The 19,873-nt window shown below is 44.1% G+C and overlaps 1 protein-coding gene across 2 annotated transcripts in view; it reads left to right on the forward strand.

Moving 5' to 3' along the window:
• ctnnd2a (catenin (cadherin-associated protein), delta 2a) overlaps window positions 1-19,873 on the forward strand; it is a 386,140-nt gene that overhangs the window by 99,771 nt on the left and 266,496 nt on the right. The window lies entirely within an intron of this gene.

The raw sequence follows: 19,873 nt of genomic DNA on the forward strand, positions 1-19,873 counted from the left end.
AGAACAGCGGAGGCATCGAGGAAGGTGAGGACAACAAGGCACTTTAAGGCACAATGCTAAGAACACACTAGAACTGAGGGTGGGAGGGTGGTAACACAAATAACTAAATCACAACAACAATGAACAACACATTCATTCATTCATTATCTGTAACCCTGATACAGTTCAGGGTCGCGATGGGTCTGGAGCCTACCCGGAATCATTGGGTGCAAGGCGGGAAACACACTCTGGAGCGGGCACCAGTCCTTCACAGGGCGACAAACACTCACACCTATGGACACTTTTGAGTCACCAATCCACCTACCAACGTGTGTTTTTGGACCTTGGGAGGAAACCGGAGCATCTGGAAGAAACCCACGCAGACACAGGGAGAACACACCACACTCCTCAAAGACAATCACCCGGAGGAAACCCACACAGACACAGGGAGAACACACCACACCCCTCACAGACAGTCACCCGGAGGAAACCCACACAGACACAGGGAGAACACACCACACCCCTCACAGACAGTCACCCGGAGGAAACCCACGCGGACACAGGTAGAACACACCACACTCCTCGCAGACAGTCACCCGGAGGAAACCCATGCGGACACAGGGAGAACACACCACACTCCTCACAGACAGTCACCTGGAGGAAACCCACGCAGACACAGGGAGAACACACCGCACTCCTCACAGACAGTCACCCGGAGGAAACCCACGCAGACACAGAGAGAACACACCACACTCCTCACAGAGAGTCACTTGGAGGAAACCCACGCAGACACAGAGAGAACACACCACACTCCTCACAGACAGTCACCCGGAGGAAACCCACGCAGACACAGGGAGAACACACCACACTCCTTACAGACAGTCACCCGGAGGAAACCCACGCAGACACAGAGAGAACACACCGCACTCCTCACAGACAGTCACCCGGAGGAAACCCACACAGACACAGAGAGAACACACCACACTCCTCACAGACAGTCACCTGGAGCGGGACTTGAACCCACAACCTCCAGGTCCTTGGAGTTGTGTGACTGTAACACTACCTGCTGCACCACCATGCCGCCCTACTGCCATATCATCATTATATAAGTGGCATGAATTGACTGACTGTTTATGGTCAGCTCAGGAGTTAGTAGTCGTGCTCAGTGTTAAGTGCCCCCCCCCCCCCCCCTCCTGTAAAACAAAGAACAGTTGTGTGGAGAACAGAACAAATGAGAAGCCATGCAGCTGCATTGTGATCCAATAGTCATTGTTGCGAAACAAATAAGTGACTTGCTGGAGAACAGCAGCGAAACAGCGAATCTGACCAAGTCTTTCCTGACCGTGCTGTAATTACGGGGGCTGCAGATTATGTGCAGAGTGGTATTTGCTGGTGTTATTTTTAGCCTCGTTCAGATACATGTTGGCATTTGTGTAAAAACCTTGAGCGTGCAGAATCAGGGTGGTCCTCATTAGGTCGAGACGGGGGGAAAAATTGCATTTTCATTTACATGTTGATTTCGGGCTGGTTTCCACAACATGATTGTCTTGCCATTAAGCCCCTCTGGGATTTTGTTTGTTTGTTTATTTATTAAACTGCTGCAGCAGCCTTTTTAGAGGCAAGATTTCGAAATGTAAAACGGACATATTGTTAGTTAACTCACAGTATTCTCTAGAGTAAGATGTTTGGGTTTAAAAGCTAAACATTAAATGCATGTATCCTGAGTTTCTGGCCTCATTTTGTCCTCTATGATTATCAGCTCTCTCAATTAATGTTGCCCCGATCACACACAGTGCCCCGAGTTTCGGGGCAGAGCATGTGCTTCCCGAGGTCAAACCTTCTTATTTTTCCAGCTGCTGCTAGTGCATTGTGGGTGGCACGGTGGCGCAGCAGGTAGTGTCGCAGTCACACAGCTCCAGAGAGGTTGTGGGTTTGATTCCCACTCCGGGTGACTGTCTGTGAGGAGTTGGTGTGTTCTCCCCGTGTGCGCATGGGTTTCCTCCGGGTGCTCCGGTTTCCTCCCACAGATAAAAACACACATTGGTAGGTGGATTGGCGACTCAAAAGTGTCCGTAGGTGACTGTGTGTGTGTGTTGCCCTGTGGGGGACTGGCGCCCCCTCCAGGGTGTGTTCCAACCTTGCGCCCGGTGATTCCAGGTAGGCTCTGGACCCACCGTGACTCTGAATTGGATAAGCGCTTACAGATAATGAATGAATGAATGAATGCTAATGCTGAAGAGTTTAGATCGCAAACTGCCCAGATGTGTCACATAAGCTGATAGATACCCATCCTGTGAGCAGAGAGATTGAGGCAGTGATGGAAACCTCTGACCATAGTGCCTTGTGGCTGACTGTAATCAGACTGTAATCAGCAATGTGTGTAGTAGCAACACCATGTTTAGGACCGCTGGAGGTGGTCGTTTTAACAGTTGTACCATTATTTCTTTTCTACTGTGAGCAATATCTTCTTTTATCTCGCTCGGCTGGACGGCAGTTTGCACGGTTTGGTCGGCGTTTGCTTTTTTTTTTTTTTTGCGTAAATGAATGGACTCCCTGTGTAATGAAAATTAGCGGAGGAGAACGCGCATGTGTTTGTGACAAATGATTGCTCTAAGACCCCCACCCTCTTCCCCAGATCGTCTGCAGGGCTCTGATTAGCAGAGCTGCGGAGCATGCCTCTAATTACGGAGGGTAGTGTTAGGCTCTCCCACAGCTGAACGTGCGGCTTCTGCTCTCGGCTGTGTGTTGTAAGTCCGTAAGAGATGTAATCATGGACTCGTCACTCCCCTGCGTTTATGTGTGTGTGTGTGTGTGTACCATTTCACAATATGGAGAGTGTATCACAATATGCAAAACACAACCTGTTTACTCACTCGTCTTCTTTGAGGGACCCTGTCCCTAGTCAGGGGGGTCTGAATCCTACCTGCAATCATTGGGTGCAGGGCAGGAGCCCACCCTGGACACAGCTCACACACTCGCACCTGTGGACATTTCAAACTCATTGGTGGAAATAATACATTCACAGGTTAAATCCGTGGCCTGCCACATACCTCACTGCTCTACTTTCTAATGATGTATCCCTCCCTGTGAACGTGTTAAACACTTTACTAGGCGCCATAAAACAACAGCACCTCCGCTTGTAACAGTTATGTCAACATTGTTCAGTGACAAATGGACCAGGGCCGTTATAAAGTGAAGAACATGGTTCGCTTCACACCAGCTCCATACTCTCTTTTTCTGCCAGTCACTCAGAACCCACATCTGAGCTCACAAAAGACCCCTTTTCAATAACCTTGTGGGGGTAGAGCACTGGAATAAATGCAGTCCTCTGTGGTAATTTGTGCCCAGTCTTTATGTGGCAGAGCGTTTTATGAATTGGGGATAGAGTTATGGAATATGGTGCATTTCTGAGGCAATGCATTCAGGAGATTTGTTTCTGGAGAGCACTTTAAAAATAAAAGGTGACAAAAGGGTGCTTGGAAGCGCATTTGTAGCTTTAAAGAGCCCATATCTTATTTTGTTCTGTAGTTATTCTTGTGAGTCCACTTTTGTCATTTGCACAAGTTTATAGCCCATAACAAATATGTCCGAATTTATTTTAACAAGACGGTGTCCTCCAGTTTATTTACGTATTCTAATTACACATTTTATTTTTTGCTGCTGTTCCTTGAAAACAAACTTAGTAATACATTTTTACAAGACAATGTGCCCCAATTTATTTATATTTTTATATTACACTGATTTATTTCTATTCATTCATTCATTCATTCATTCATTCTCTGTAACCCTTATCCAGTTCAGGGTGGCGGTGGGTCCAGAGCCTACCTGGAATCATTGGGCGCAAAGCGGGAATTATTATTATAAATTATTATATTATTATGGGCGGCACGGTGGCGCAGCAGGTAGTGTCGCAGTCACACAGCTCCAGGGGCCTGGAGGTTGTGGGTTCGATTCCCGCTCCGGGTGACTGTCTGTGAGGAGTTGGTGTGTTCTCCCCGTGTCCGCGTGGGTTTCCTCCGGGTACTCCGGTTTCCTCCAATAGTCCAAAAACACATGTTGCAGGTGGATTGGCGACTCGAAAGTGTCCGTAGGTATGAATGTGTGTGTCTGTTTTGCCCTGTGAAGGACTAGCGTCCCCTCCAGGGTGTATTCCCGCCTTGCGTTCGATGATTCCAGGTAGGCTCCCCGCGACCCTAAATTGGATAAGCGGTTACAGATAATGGATGGATTATATTATTATGTTTTTTTTGTTACTTTACCTTCAGGACTGATATAACGCACATCTGATATAACGGGTTGACTGCCCTCTCCTGCACCATATTCAATTAACAGATTTGGCTGAAGCACTCCATGGGTGAACACTCTGGGGTCTTACTTAAACATCTGTGGTCAAAATCCCACAAGGATTCAACACCACAGCAGCGTTCTGCCCCTATCTAAGCCTGGTTCAGAACGGCTGGTTTCAGCACCTGTTCGCTTAAATGAGAATGAGCCACAGCCCAGGAGCCCAGGAATGAGGAGCGAGGAGCAGTAAGCTCAGATTTTTTCACACTACACACTACACATACAACATACAACTCAACAGTTATGGTTCACGCTGCTGTCTGTGTAGATCCACAAAGAAAAATTCACAGGTAATTCTCATTATGTGGGGACGTGTGCATCCAGCTCTATGTAATGTATTGCAGTTTGACATAGTTTTACCACTGATGTTGGTATCGGAGCCTTGTTTGCGATCACGAGTAAGAGTTAATGAATGTGTTACGGGGTCAGGACCTGATACCAGTGTCTGTATTCATGCATTTCTATATTTAAACGTAAAGTAATTCGAAAGAAACAGTTCAGGAAAATGAATCAAACACTTTGAAACACAAGCTTTACACCGTCTGATCAAATCTTGATGTATGAAATCACATTAATATTACTGCGAATATTTGAGATTTCTTTGTAATTTTCACTTTAAAAAGCAACACCAGCAGCTCAAATAAACACAAAATTGCACTTTATATGTTATTTTCAGCAACGATTTTATAATATTCTTATCCTTTGTAGAATCCTAGACCATTCTAATACCTTCTTTTGTGTGTGAGAGAGTCACTCTCAACTGGACTGAGGATTGAATAACGTCCTGCAGATTTGTCCCTCATTGTCCTAAAGAGCCCTCTAAATTCCTCTGTTTTTATGAGTGTACGCTGCATGAAATCATATCCCTTTTTTTTAGTGCCTAATTCCTGACATGCCAGTTCTTCCACTACAACGTCCCATCCTGAGCTCGTCTTAATGAATTTGAGACAATGCGTTTAAGGTGTCAGATTAGCGCGCTCCTGTCAGACTGTGTGTGTTTGTGTGAGTTATATTGAGGGGACTGGGGCAGAACTGATTCAATCCTGGCCTCCAGCGATGAAAGGTTTGTCACAGCGTGAAAGGAAAGAGCATGGAGCGCTCTCCTAACAGCCCTATGCTTCTTACTGCGCTGAAAAGAGCTGCCATATAGAGTAAGCATGGAGGAGAAATAAAAAGCGCAAAATTCACACAAATGTATGCCTTTAAAATTATGGTGGGACCACGACTGCTTTGACCTGCAGTGCGCTGAACAGAGGTGAGAAAGTTGGGCCAGAGAACGTGAGATTGAATTCTCAACTTACTGACAGAGGGACCAATACTTTTTTACACTCCTCGTCCACTCCTTTAGCTATTACAGGCTTGAAGCAGCTCAAGCACTAGGCTTGTAAATCCGTCACTCTCGCACACACTCGCTAGTCTCACACATTTAGCACATGAAAAGTCTCCAGAATTGGGCACTATCAAAAAGATGAGTTTTCTCCAGGTGGGGGCACAACTGAGAGGCTAAATAACTGTCAAAATGCAGCACTATTGAGAGGTTGAAATTTCTCCAGAAGGGGGCACTATTGAGAGGCTGAAATTTCTCCAGAAGAGGGCAGTTTTGAGATACTAAAATCTCCAGAAGGGGGCACTATTGAGAGGCTGAAAAGTCTCCAGAAGGGGGCAGTATTGAGATATTGAAAATTCTCAATAGTGGGCAAAGGAGAAATTCTGTAGTGGAAGGGGAAATTTCTATAGTGCAGTTTCTGCAGTGCTGAGTCTGGAGTAGCAATGACAGAGGCTCTATGCACACTATTACAGCTCAGTGGAGCATCAGAAGCTATAATGTTATAGTAATAATACTATCTAGAGTTGCTTTCGTTGCTGCTGTTGCTACAGTTAATTTAAGGCCTGGGGGCTGTGGATATTGGTCCATCGCTGCATCAATTTAGACATGTTCTAAACTCAAAGCCAGATAACAAAAGAACTGCATTGAAATTGAACCCGGATGCTTGGAGGGATCAGAAGAGTGTGAGGGTCTCCTGCTGACAGCTTCTCTTCACTAAATAGCAGTGATTTAACCGCTGTGACAATGGTAGCTATCCACACATTAAGCCATCCAACCCCTCCTAATGAAAGAAGGCACTTGATGTGAGCTTCCGTCCCTGTGTCTTTCAAGGCACTCGAGGCAAACGTGTTGAAGTGGCACCTTCCCATCCTACCTCTATTTTCTCTCAGCGTTGCTCAGCGGGTGGGCTGCGAGATGCTGGTTTGACCGCCTCCCTCCTCCACCCAGATGCTTAGGCTTCAAAGCTTTCAAGAAGAACTTCAACCACGCAATGCTAGCTTTGTTAGCGCACTGAGCTTCAGATTTATACTCTCTAAGCTTTTGAAAATACTGCCCTTTTGAAAAAGAAATGAGGTAATGTCAATACGCTTGGAGGAGAACACTAACTGGTAGCTCTTTTCCCGCCAGCTCTTGTGTTACCCCTTGTGTGCTGATGCTGTCATTTGAACAGCATTCAAACGTAACTGTATATTTGCAGATATCGATGTAGCGAGTTAACTCTGTGTTTGCAAGTCTGCAGGATCACCATCTTCCTCTCTGTAAGACTCTCTCTACTCTTTCTGGTTGAAGGAGAGAGCTCTGTCCATCGATTAGGCCGACCTTTCGCCCGCCAGCCTCATGTGGTCATATTCTTCAAACACCCCCTCCATAGTTGTGGGACAGGACCGGCAGTAGCTCAGCTCTCCTTTCCTTTAATCCATCAAAACAAACGCTCCTAAACTTACACCAATTTATAGATCCCAGAGGGTCAGGGAGAATGGTGCGGGGGGGAGTTGAAAACAAGCTGAGGGGACCGGGCACACGCTTAAAACTTAGCCCCTGGACAACTCACGTCTGTGACAAACAGCTCCAAGTGGAGTTGGCATTTAGCCAGTGACATTTCCAGGTGATATTTCGCTGAGCTCCCAATCTCAGCTTGTAAGGCCACAAACTCATTTTTGGTTGTGTCTACCTCAAGCAAGGACTGCTGGGAGTTTGAAGCCCATCGGACAAGTAGCTGTTGTATGGGTGTTTTGGAAGGGGAAGTGTGTTATCAGAAGAGGACTTGCAGTGATAACATCGCACAGCAATTTCATGTGTTTTGTTTCCAATTCTGAAGATGGCTGGTCTGTAAGATGAGGAGTGGCATGTCTAGAACGTAATATGCATAACATTGCAGTGAGGATTTGATGACATTCAGCCTTCAACCTTGGTGTGGTTCACTAGGGCAGGTGTGAAAGAAGAAATTGGCAATAAAAACTACCGCACCGGGAGCCTTGAGAGGAGATGGTCTTAGTCCGGTCCCAAACGAACTCTGGTGTTGTTCATTTGGGGAGAGAATGTGATCCGACCCAGCAATAAGGTGTGCAAAGCAGGTCGGTGCTAAATGGCTGCTAATCTTGCTCCCGCCTCAGTCAGTTCTGACCAATCATTCTCACATGGTTTGCGGTGCACTTGGATTTTTCAGTGTTTGAAAACAAACCAAACCAATGGGAAAACGCTCCAAGATTACGGACTTCTTAACTGATTCAGACCGGAACAAACTAACTACAGGTGTGAAAACACCATTAGTCACTCCAGAGAACTGCTATATGTGGGTTCTTTACACAACTCCAGCTCATTCGTGGTCTTGGTTATAGGGTTGAAAAAGTTCAAATGACTGTCCAACATCATTCACCATAGTTTTACAGTGAACCAAATGGTTTGGGAATGTAGCTGACTATATATCCTCTTACAGTAGTGAAGGAGAGTATGTCTAATTGAGTTCATTTGCCACCTCCCATGCTGCAACCATGAATTATTAAGATCACACTTTCAACAGATAAATCTCTTCCAGAAGCTGGAGTGAGGCCAATCCATCCCCACTGCATTTATTACTCTATGAAAAGGTTAAGTGAGTTCCAGGTTCTGCAAAGAGAGAGAGAGGTTCATTCATTCATTCATTGTCTGTAACCGCTTATTCACTTCAGGGTCCCGGTGGGTCCGGAGCTTGCCTGGAATCACTGGCCACATGACAGGAACACACCCTGGAGGGGGCACCAGTTTTTCATATGGTGACAGACACACACACACACACACACACAATAATAATATAATATAATAATAATATATTTAATAATGTATTTGTTCATTATAAATAATATAAAGTTTTTTTTATTATTTATTATTACTTTATTTTTTTTATCCATTTATCTTTTTTAAATTAAACATAATAAATAGCCCTCAAATATACTTCACGTAAAATGCTTTTTAATAATTTTAAATATTTTTGAGACTTTTTTAAATGATGCTGTTGATATTTGGTGTAATCATTGTTGTGTAATTTAGCACTTATTCATAATTTGGTGTGGGCTATTCCACTATTCCACACATAAACAGAAAATGTAGTCACAGGATGGAAATGAATTACTGCATGTGTGTGTAATGTGTGGTAATGTCTATAACCCAATAATAATATAAATTATGAAGTGTTGGTGCGCTGGGAAGAATTTTCTGCGTTTGTTTTTTGTGTGATCCTAGCTTTCTGGAGAATGTCCCATGAGCTCCCCATCAATTTTATGCACAATCTTCCGAGGGTCTCAGTCGGCCTCGTAAGCGTAGCTGAGAGTATTGGTGTGACAGTTTCTATTTCCACTGCGGCTGTGTACAGTTTGGCAGACATGCTTGACAGTTACCCCCTTTTCTGAGGGTTACATAATGCTCCTGTGCAGTGTAGCTGTACCCCATGGTCCCGCGTTTGTGCTGCTCCCCACCGCTAAACGCGTCCGTTACATAACCTGTCAGCCAAAGATATGCTAATAACCTCAGAGCAACGAGTATTCCCCCAACAGCCTTCCAAACTCCAACTCCGGCTGAAAAACTGCTTTCTTTCTGCGCTTATTTATCTGAGCAGATCATGGCCACCTCAATGTACACCCATCAGTCGTAACATTATAACCACCTCCTTTGTCTTTCCACACTCATTGTCCATTCTTTCAACTTCACTGACCACAGGAGCACTTTGTAGTTCTGCAGTTACAAACTGTAGTCCATCTGTTGCTCTGCATATTTTGGTAGCCCTCTTTCACCCTGTTCTTCAGTGGTCATGGCCTTCACAGGACCACCACAGAGCAGGTGTGATTTGGGCGGTGGATCGTTCTCAGCGCTGCAGTGACACTGACCTGGTGGTGGTGTGTTAGACTGTGGTGCGCCGGTATGAGTGGATCAGACACAGCAGTGCTGCTCAAGTTTGTAAACAGTGCAGCACTGAGAAAAATCCACCAGTGAATCGTACCTGCTCATGGTGGTCCTGCCATGGAAGGATAGAATTGAAGACAGTTCCACTGCTCTTTAGCCCAATGCTGAGGGAGTTTATGCCCCTAGTAGCATTAATTTAAACAGAAATGGCCTAAGCAAGTGTCCACTAATGTTTAGCTACATAGTATATCATATAAATGGACAGCATATCCTCGTAGACATTATACGATATGCTGTTTCACTTTAGACCACCTTTTCACTGGCCTGCTCGTAACCCTTAGCTGAGTTTTATTAGTCGTCTAGTACATAGGGGAACGCCAAATAAAATCCTAAGCCATAAAATCAAAACAAGTGTTCCCTAGAGTCCGATTCAGCTTCCTGGCCTCTGGCCTTTTTTGTGGAAAGACCTATGAGCTGAAGCCAGCGTTCACAGGAATGATGCTCAAGTTGTGGTCAAATAAGTATCAGCTCCTTCCACCAGCTGTAAATATCCATTAACTTAGACTTAGCAGCAGTAGAGGACTCAATTCATGGATAATACATTTAATTAAAGTCAAAGTCTTTATGATTTGGTGTGATTGGACTAGGACAACACTCTGGAAGGCTGAAGCCCACCAGGACCTTAGTTTGACACCAGCAGGGTATTAACAAACACCTAGTGATGTTCCATATAATCCCTGATGATACATGTGTAAGCCCATTTTAAAACCACACGTGGGAAGCACTACGGGGGCAGCAGCAATGGCCACACACAGTAGTGGGCCCACAACACCCCCCTAAACCCCCTCCTCCAAACTGTTAATTAACTCGCATAGACACACTTGAGGGCACAAACCCCCAAAACACACCCACCAACCTGACCCCCCAACTGTCAGCAAACTAAATTTGACATTTTTGCCTCTGCCACTGGTTGCAAAAGCTGTGGAGCAGAATGAAGGCCCGGCTGCAATTTTATTTCAAGCCACACACACAGCTATTCTGACTTTAATATGGAAGCCACCGTAGCTGCATTTTTCTGATAAGCTTTGAATCAATCAGTTTTATTTTTATGTCAGCAATGTCAGAATATTTTTGGCGACATCCCTGACAAAGCCAGATGGCACCCCATGGTGCTGCAGCACCCCAGTTGGGAAAGGCTGCTCTAATCATCCAGAAGACTTTTTTGCGCTATATGTTGGAACATTACTCTGAGGATTTTATGGCAGTCAGCCATAGGAACTTTAATAGGGGCATCTACAAACTGTTCTTGAGTCGCATATGTATCTCCATTTTGGTGTATTTTTAGTTTACTACATGGATGTAGCAGATGTCACAATTCACAATGTGTGAAATTACTTAAATAAAATGTATAAATAAAAAAATAAAAATCTTTTTAACATTTAATTTCATTGGAAATTAAGAAGGTATTATTTCCTTCTCCTGTAAAGTAACTATTTTGAGAGATACATATTTTTTAACTGGACAGAGTCAATATATACGCAGTACTGTGCAAACTTTTACCAGACATTATGAGATTTAAAAAGCTATTTATCTGATCAGTAAGTGTTTATTTGCTAAAAAACAAACAACAAATAACACAGACATTAGAATAAAACCAAATCACATTATTCCAGTGTGATCCTCTGTGTGTGAATGTGTTGTTTAAATTTTCCCAAATCTCTCCTCATGGAGTCTGTATTATTTGAGGTCATCATCCAGTACCTAGTTTTACTGGTGAATAAATAATGATTTTAAATAATGTGTGCTGTGGATTTAACAAATTTATGCAAATCAAGGAGAATCTGAACAAAACACTGTTCTTCAAACTCACTCTCACCCACTACTTTATAGAAAAACATGATCTCATATTTCTTATTTATTTTATCTTAAAATTTTGATTATATGTAACTTTATACAAGCACCACGCTCACTGAGAAGGCATTAGTTTAAATATATATCATTATCTTAGGTGCCTAGGACTTCTGCACCGTACTGTATGTGATGATCTGTGTTTTTGGGACATTTCTCTCAGCTTGAAATTTTGAGACGAAGCTGAAAGTTCTAGATTCAAAAACAGTGTATTCAAATATTCAAGTAGAGCTACTTTTTGAGACAGAGACAGAGAGAGAGAGAGAGAGAGAGAGAGAGATAGAAATGTCGCCTGAAGCATGCAGAAGTTCATTCATGCATGCAGATTACATGGCCTATTGTCCCATAGTGTCCACGGGGAGGTTGGTCAGGTGAAGCTGACACCCCTGGCCCCAGCGGGACGGTAACAGGACACTCCAGTGCAGGGCTGAATAACTCCAGCTCTCACACACTGACAAGCTCCACAATAGCATAGTACACTCCTGCAGTGAGAGAGAGAGAGAGAGAGAGAGAGAGAGAGAGAGAGAGAGAGAGAGAGAGAGAGAGAGAGAGAGAGAGAGAGAGAGAGAGAGAGAAAGAGAGAAAGAGAGAGAGAGAGAGAGAGAGAGAGAGAGAGAGATGGGAGAGAGAGAGAGAAAGAGAGAGAGAGAGAGAGAGAGAGAGAGAGAGAGAGTCTGCTCAGGTGGGTGTTTGAGGAACATTTCCACATCACCTCTTTATTGAACAGAATGTGAACGATGGCGCCAGCTGTGGAAACTGCTCAGCATTTTGTCTAATACAGCTTGTTTCTGTAAATGGCAACATCAAGGTTTTATAGCAGCCACTGTGTCTTTTATGACAGCAAGTCATCCCTCTGATGGGGGGTGTGTGTGTGTGTGTGTGTGTGTAAATGATCATGCACCTACAGTACTGTGTAAATGTCTTTATTCATTCATTGCTTTATTGTCTGCCAGTGTGTTTGGGTGTGTTCACACTTGGCCTCTGAGGTGTGATAAGAACACTGTTGTGGGCCTGTCTGGAGCAGATTCACTGTTAAAGATTTCCTGTAGAATTTACAGTAAATAACTGGCAAAAAAGCTGCCTATAATCTACTATAAAAAGTACTGTTAATAACTGTAAAACAAATTACAGTATTTTACCGTTTATTTCCCCTGTAGTTCAAATAGTATTGTGTGTGTGTGTGTGTGTGTTTTACTTTAATTTAACTCTTCCTTGTACTTTAATCCATTTTACAGCATTTTGGTGTAACATATATGAACACCCCCAAATAATACCTCCTTTGAAATTCCACGACTGATATCAGCGCTTGTTCCTTTAAAGGCTAAGCACCACTTAATGGACCTCCATGAATATTTCACATTATTTTAGTTACAGACATATATAAGTATGAATTAAAATGAAAATAGCAGCTTAATTTGCTTTAAAACTGACAATTTTATTAAATTGACGAAAAAACCCGAGCTCGCTACGGAAATTTTTGAACGCCACCGTGACGTCACTGGTGGACAACAGCTGAACAACGCCACGGTAAAACACCGTTATGACTAACTGTTATGACAGTATCTAGCTAAATAACCAACATTATTCATGGCAATAGTCTAGCAATAAGCTAAACTCAAATTTAGAGGTACCGTTATTCTTGTAAATGTGATCGAAGTCGAACTCGAATTCATCCGACACTATAAACCTCCGTAATGCAGCTACGTAGCCGAGTATAATCTGAGCCACCAAGTTTAGCAAGTCAAGCTAACGTTAACTAACACCAACTAAAACAGGCGAAGTGAGTGTCCTTACCCTGTTTACCTCCATGTTACAGAGGCTCTTGAACACCTTTCGTTGGTTTCCTTACATGGCCATATTGTTGGAAAAGCGCCAGTGAAATGAGCTACAGATAACAAAGTGAGCGGATGGTCCTTTCCAAAGTGCCCGTTTAAAGTTGACAAATTTAGTCCATTTTCTGGATATTTTGGAATCTTTGGGCCATTTGTGCACAATGTCCCACTGCACATTGAAGTATTGCAGTCAAAAACAACACACCTTTTCATCGTTTTGCATTAAATTAAGTGCAACTTCTAGAGTTGTTGTCCACCATCTACGTCACAGGCAAGACGCCTATTAGAGTTTCCGACTATCAATAAACACAAGTTAGGAACTCAAATTCCACTGTATTTATTTGTTTGACACTTTCATAGAGCTGCTGCTTAGCCTTTAAATGAGAATGAGCCACAGCTCAGTTCAGCACATGAGCCCAGGGGTGTGTGAGTGTGTGTGTGTGTGTGTGTGTGTGTGTGTGTGACTGGGTGAGTGTACATCTGTCTCCAGGTAAGTGTGAGCGACAGGGTGAGCATGTGGTGACGCCCAGTCCAGTGTATCATTTGTCCATTTCCTCAATCCAGTCTCTCTTCCTTGGCCCACAGTAGGGTCAGATTGTAAGCAGAAGAAGAGGATCTAGCTGCCAGGAAGTGCACTAGTGGCATGTTTGGTATGCACCACAGTGACCACACTTATCTGCTTGGCAGTGGACATTCATTAGCTGTGACCATATGAGCTGCAATGACAGAAGGGACATAAAGACATCAGACTTGCCTTTCGTTCTTCATTCCTCTTTCCCAAAGCAGTGTAAAACATCCCTTAACCCTTAAGAGTCGCTGATCAAACCTCACAGCGGTTTCAAGACGGCACACATCAGAGTTAAATCACATGGAGCATCGCTGCCAATTTCAGTTGAGGGTACAGGCTTTGTGCTCTGTTTCTTTTTGTTTTAAAAGGGTAGACAAAGTAGAAATGGAGATATCATGATAGAAAACAATTAAAAAGGGAATCATGCTCAAAATGGGATAAGACAGGCGCTGGATTTATTTTAATATCTTCCTCATTTTTCATCTTATAAAGAAACTGAAAAAAAATATTAGGGGAGGTGGGGGAGGGGCAAACTGGAAGAGAAAGAGACAGCGGGAGAGAGAGGGAGGGAGAGAGAGAGAGAGAGAGAGAGAGAGAATACAAAACTCTGGCATGGTTAACATTGTTAAATGTGGTATATAAAAGAAAAATCAGAAGTATGCAAAAAAAGGTCAAAATAAGGCAAGACTCCTAAGGCTTAAAGTTAAATTGAGACCCCATCCACATATTGATATTTTTTTAAAAAGAATGCTTTAAAAATGTATTTTCAGTTTTCACTTTCCTGTAGGGTGGCACGGTGGTGCAGCAGGTGGTGTTGCAGTCACACAGCTCCAGGGACCTGGAGGTTGTGGGTTCGATTCCCGCTCCGGGTGACTGTCTGTGAGGAGTTGGTGTGTTCTCCCTGTGTCCGTGTGGGTTTCCTCCGGGTGCTCCGGTTTCCTCCCACAGTCCAAAAACACACGTTGGTAGGTGGATTGGCGACTCAAAAGTGTGAGTGAATGTGTGTGTTGCCCTGTGAAGGTACTCCCGCCTTGTGCCCATTGATTCCATGTAGGCTCTGGACCCACCGCGACCCTGAATTGGATAAGCACTTACAGATAATGAATGAATGAACTTTCCTGTATATTTTGATATTTGAAGTCTTACATTTTTAAGTTTTCAGATTCAGATCCTTGTTTTTCAGTTTCAGACTTCTGGCATTGGTTTCGCGTGAGAGGTAGGACATCAGCAGAGAGGGGCGTGGTATAATGACAGACAGCATAGCAATGACGACGGAGGACCTTCCTCGCTGTTGACTATGAGAAATATCACTGAACACTTACATTATACACATTATTCAGTGTAAAACATTGACTTTAGAGACAAAGTCCTTTATAGTGAGCTTTTTTAGACAACATTCGGCACCAATCGCAGTAAAAAAGCGATAAACTCTGTGTAGTTCCACAGCCACACTTTAGTTTCCCAGAACATTGCTGGAGAGAGCCTTCGCTTCAGGTTCATGGCTTTTTTTAAATTTTACTTCAAATGAATACAACATTTGACCCTAATTTAGCTCCATACAAGACATCCATGTTACTGAATATGTCTGAGAGAAAATTTAAAACAACTCCTAAGACTTTGGAGCTGTGGACGTCTCTGCAACTATCTTTAAAATCCTTAACGTCATTAGAAAAGAAAAGAACTGAAGTTGGAGTAAAGGCACAGCAAGTTTATTCCTCATGGGCGCAACTAGCCAGTCCTCCAAACCCAGCGTTTATCTCAGACTTGAGGGTCTGGCTGAAAGAGCGCCTCCCCTAGTGTACTGCTGGAGCTCCTGGCTCAGACTCAGCTCTAATTTAGCGTGAGTCGGATCAGACAGGGCGTTTAGCGCTGAGCGATGTAGCCGTGGCCAGGCTGTGAATAATGCATGGATGGGGCTAGCGACAAGGCTGAGTCAGGAGAGAGCACATTTGGCATGGGGCATCATTTCCCTCCCCCAGAAACGTTCTGTGGGCATTTAAAATAAAAATATTCATTAGATAAATGTTTTTGTGCAGTCCTAGTTTGTTTGTGTGTGTGTGTTTATGCTGCCTCACGGGCTTGGACCCAAGCCCAACAGGCAGCAAGAGTTCCTCGAAGATGAAGATTTCAGTCTGGCTGAGACAGGAGGTGTGTGTGTATGTGTGAGTGTGTGTGTGAAAGAGAGAGTGAGAGAGAGAGAGAGAGAGAGAGAGAGAGAGAGATGTTTTGCCCCCAACTGCTATGGCGATTGACAACCATTCTGTGCAGTTTTCAATAAAGGTCTGCCCATTTTTCCCTCTTGCCAGACTGTTTGGGGCGGGAGTCTCGGAATGTCTTGCCAGTAGGATCACAGGAACCAAGGGAAACTCCAGGCGGAAGAGATGGTGTCAACATCGCTATCTTTCCAAAGTGAAAAAATATATATCAGCCAATATAAATGGCTATTACATAATTAAGTATGAATTTACTTAATAAAATTGAGGAATGCAGTTGCCTTTAAAAAGTTAAATAATGTGTAATAAGAACTTGAGTTAGTGTAACTTAAAACATCAAGTTATTTCTCCAACAATGTTGATTTAAATTTTTATTATACATTCATTCATTAATTCATTATCTGTAACCGGCTGGTCCGGAGCCTACTTGGGATCACACCCTGGAGAGGGCGCCAGTACTTCACAGGGCGACACACACTCACACATTCACCCACACACACACACCTATGGACAATTTTGAGTCGCTAATCCACCTACCAACATGCATTTTTTTGGACTGTGTGAGGAAACCGGAGAACACGGAGGAAACCCACGCCGACACAGGGAGAACACAACACAGTCCTCACAGACAGTCACCCGGAGGAAACCCACGCAGACACAGGGAGAACACAACACACTCCTCACAGACAGTCACCCGGAGGAAACCCACGCAGACACAGAGAGAACACACCACACTCCTCACAGACAGTCACCCGGAGGAAACCCACCCAGACACAGAGAGAACACACCACACTTCTCACAGACAGTCACCCGGAGCAGGACAAGAACCCACAATCTCAAGGTCCCTGGAGCTGTGTGAACGCCACACTACCTGCTGCTGTAGTATTTTTACAAGGAACACACACTGTAAAATATTTGTTTTGTTTTAAGTTAATCCAATAAAAACATTGTTGTTGTTGTGGCTGTTTACTGAACTAAATGTCATGAACAAATTTAAATATATATTCCTCCAATTTGGACAGAAGTTGATGAATTGTGGTCAGTTTTAGTCTCAGATTAAAGAAGATCCAGGCTTGGCCCAGGCCACAACTGCTCACTGTCTTTAATTGCTTATGTAAGATCATGCGAGTTTACGGACTTCTAGTAGCTGGTGAATGTCTGCGTGAATGTTGCATGTAAACTTTAAACATCATTAAATTTCTGAGCATCTAGTTCCAAAGAGCACTTGCAGTTTAGTTTGAGTTTGTCTCGTCTGTCTCTGGCTACTGAAGAGAGTGGACAAGACCCAGGTGTGTTTATCCCTTGAAAGTCTGCCCAAGTCTTGCAAAAAAGGGGAGGTACTTATAATTAAGCTTGTCACCTAGCAACAGTCCTAGAGCAATTTTCTATAGGTTGTTATGTTTGTGCGGTGCGGGAGGAGCCACTTTTGTGATGAAACATTGCATACTCTATGCCCTGGGATTGGGTGGGGTGGGGGGAGTAGGGGGGCTGGATCCTGTGTTGCCATGGCGACCTTTGTGCCTGGCTGAGCAGCTCTTGTGTGTGTGGCTGAGAGGCAGTGCCTGGCTCAGGCTCTGACGAGTGCTGGAATTCGTCTAATAGGCAGCCGGCTAGTGGAGCAGCTGGAGTCGGGCTTCTCCATCCGCAGGGCTCAGCTGGAGCATGGTCCATGCGCAGGTAAAGCCGCTTTCATCTTCCTGCACTGGCCAGGGGAGGCGGGGACAGGTGCCTCTATCGATTCTCACGCTTTTGAGTGTGGCATCCTTCAAGTTTTGCCAACTTTACTCTATCCCCTTCTGCTCTGGTACGCATGCTGTATATGTTCGGAGAGAGGTTTGTTGCAAGCTTTGTACGAAGTGAAGTCCAGACATCCAACTTTGCCAGGGTCGTTCTGAAAGGAGTTTTTTTTTTTTTTTTAATACTGAAAGAACAAGAAGGAAAATAAGGGTCTTGTTTTTTCCTTCTCCCCTCTGTTTGGAGCTGTTGTGTTCCTCATCGATTTTCACTTGGAGGCCTAGCAAGACATAATACGAACACTGAAGGCAATATGTCTTTCACCATCATGTAAGTACAAAGCGGGAATTGATCGGTTGCCTCACTGAAAGTTGGGAACACCACGCACTTGTAAGCAAATCCGTAAGCAATGGAGCAAGGGAGGGGTTGGAAAGCACGAAAGAGACAGAGACGGGAGGTGGAGAGAGAGGAGGGCGGGAGGGAAGGAGGTAGGGAGATACGAAGGGGTCTTGGAGCCCACCGGCATGTTTGCCAAAGCCAAGTTTGTGGGCAGCGACTAAGGCAGGTGGGGATTTGGGATTGAATGGCAGATAGTGAAGTGTTTTGGAGGGAAGATACAATCAACTCATTCGGAGCTCAAATGGCTTCAGAAGCTGGATCAATAAGCCCTCCCATTGTGCCGTCCAAAGCATGGCCAGGTGGATCGGGCTGCCATTGATTCCTCTCAGCCTAGCTGTAATTAAAGCAGGTATAGGCCTAAATAACAGCAGAGGAGCCTTTGATTGAAACTCTGATTCTCTCATTGTAGCCGCACTGAGACCGTGTTCAAGAGCAGCTGTAGTGGCCAGTCACCACGCTAGGGAGTCCCACCGCGGCTTCTTCTTACTGTGGAGCAAGGACGTATATTGACACTGATGTCAAGCACCTTTTTTCCGTTGCATCCTTGGTAGGTTTTGTTTTTACACCTGAGGTCATATCCACAGCTGTGTCCCAATTGCACTTTTATAACTAGTGTCTGAGTATGTAGTATGCAATGTAGTGTCAAAGTTGAGTATTCCAAAAAAAAAACAAAAAAAAAAACACAATGCATACTAACAGTTTTATGACCCACACTGTGCACTACATAGTGTGGATGAAGATAGTTGAGCTTCAGCTTTTGAAATAAATAGGGGACAGCTTTGTATTACATACATATTCATAGCAACAGTTCATCACATTCTGTTAGTAAGAAACAGTAAAACATGTTAATATTGTGTGTATTATCATGCAAATCTCACACTTTTAAGGTTGCCACATAGTAGTGACTGTACAGTATTAGTGTGAAGTAAATAATGATCCAGTTGTTGATACTGGTTTAGTGTACTACTGCCCCTTTTATTCCAAACCTTCAAACTGCCAAATGTGTATGAGTGAGTTACAGGTCTTTTACATGTACATTTCACAAACCCGCTAGTATAGAGTGGCTCTAATCATGTTTAATCAAGTTACAGGTGTATGAAAATGCTGCAGAAGGAGACCTAGGACCATTCGAGTTGTGTGGTGTGGTTGCTAGAGCAGGGACTTGAACACCAGATATGCCATCTTACTATCCACAACTCTCATTTTCAAAGTAACAGTATCTAACACAAGTAGGGAAGCTCCTACTGGAATGCTTGAAATATTGGCACCAGCACAGGGTGCCCTCCTGACATTCATCCCCATGTATAGCAGGGCTCAGCTGGGGGTGTGGGGCTTGTGGCTGAGGGCCTGATAGAGACAGGTTGGAAGCAGGAGGCTGAGTGATCATCTTTTCAGTCCTGGGCTATCGCTGGTGCTGATGATGCACTTTTGGTCCCAGAAGGGATATCCGTGGTGATTATCACCACTGAGGGCTTCTCAGAGCTCCGTCTGTCTGATTTATGGCCAGCACATGTGCACTTTTACTCGGGCAAATGCTGAAGACCCCTGTCACTGGAATAGGGCTCATCTCAAATCAAAGCAACCCATACAGTTATAAGTCATTCCTATTACAGGGAAAACAATAGCTGCTGTTTGAAAGGGTCACGTGTTGCTGACCACTGTATGAGCTCTATCCGTGTGTTGCAGTCATGTG

Source organism: Hoplias malabaricus, chromosome 1 (assembly GCF_029633855.1).
Source record: "Hoplias malabaricus isolate fHopMal1 chromosome 1, fHopMal1.hap1, whole genome shotgun sequence".
NCBI lineage: Eukaryota > Metazoa > Chordata > Actinopteri > Characiformes > Erythrinidae > Hoplias > Hoplias malabaricus.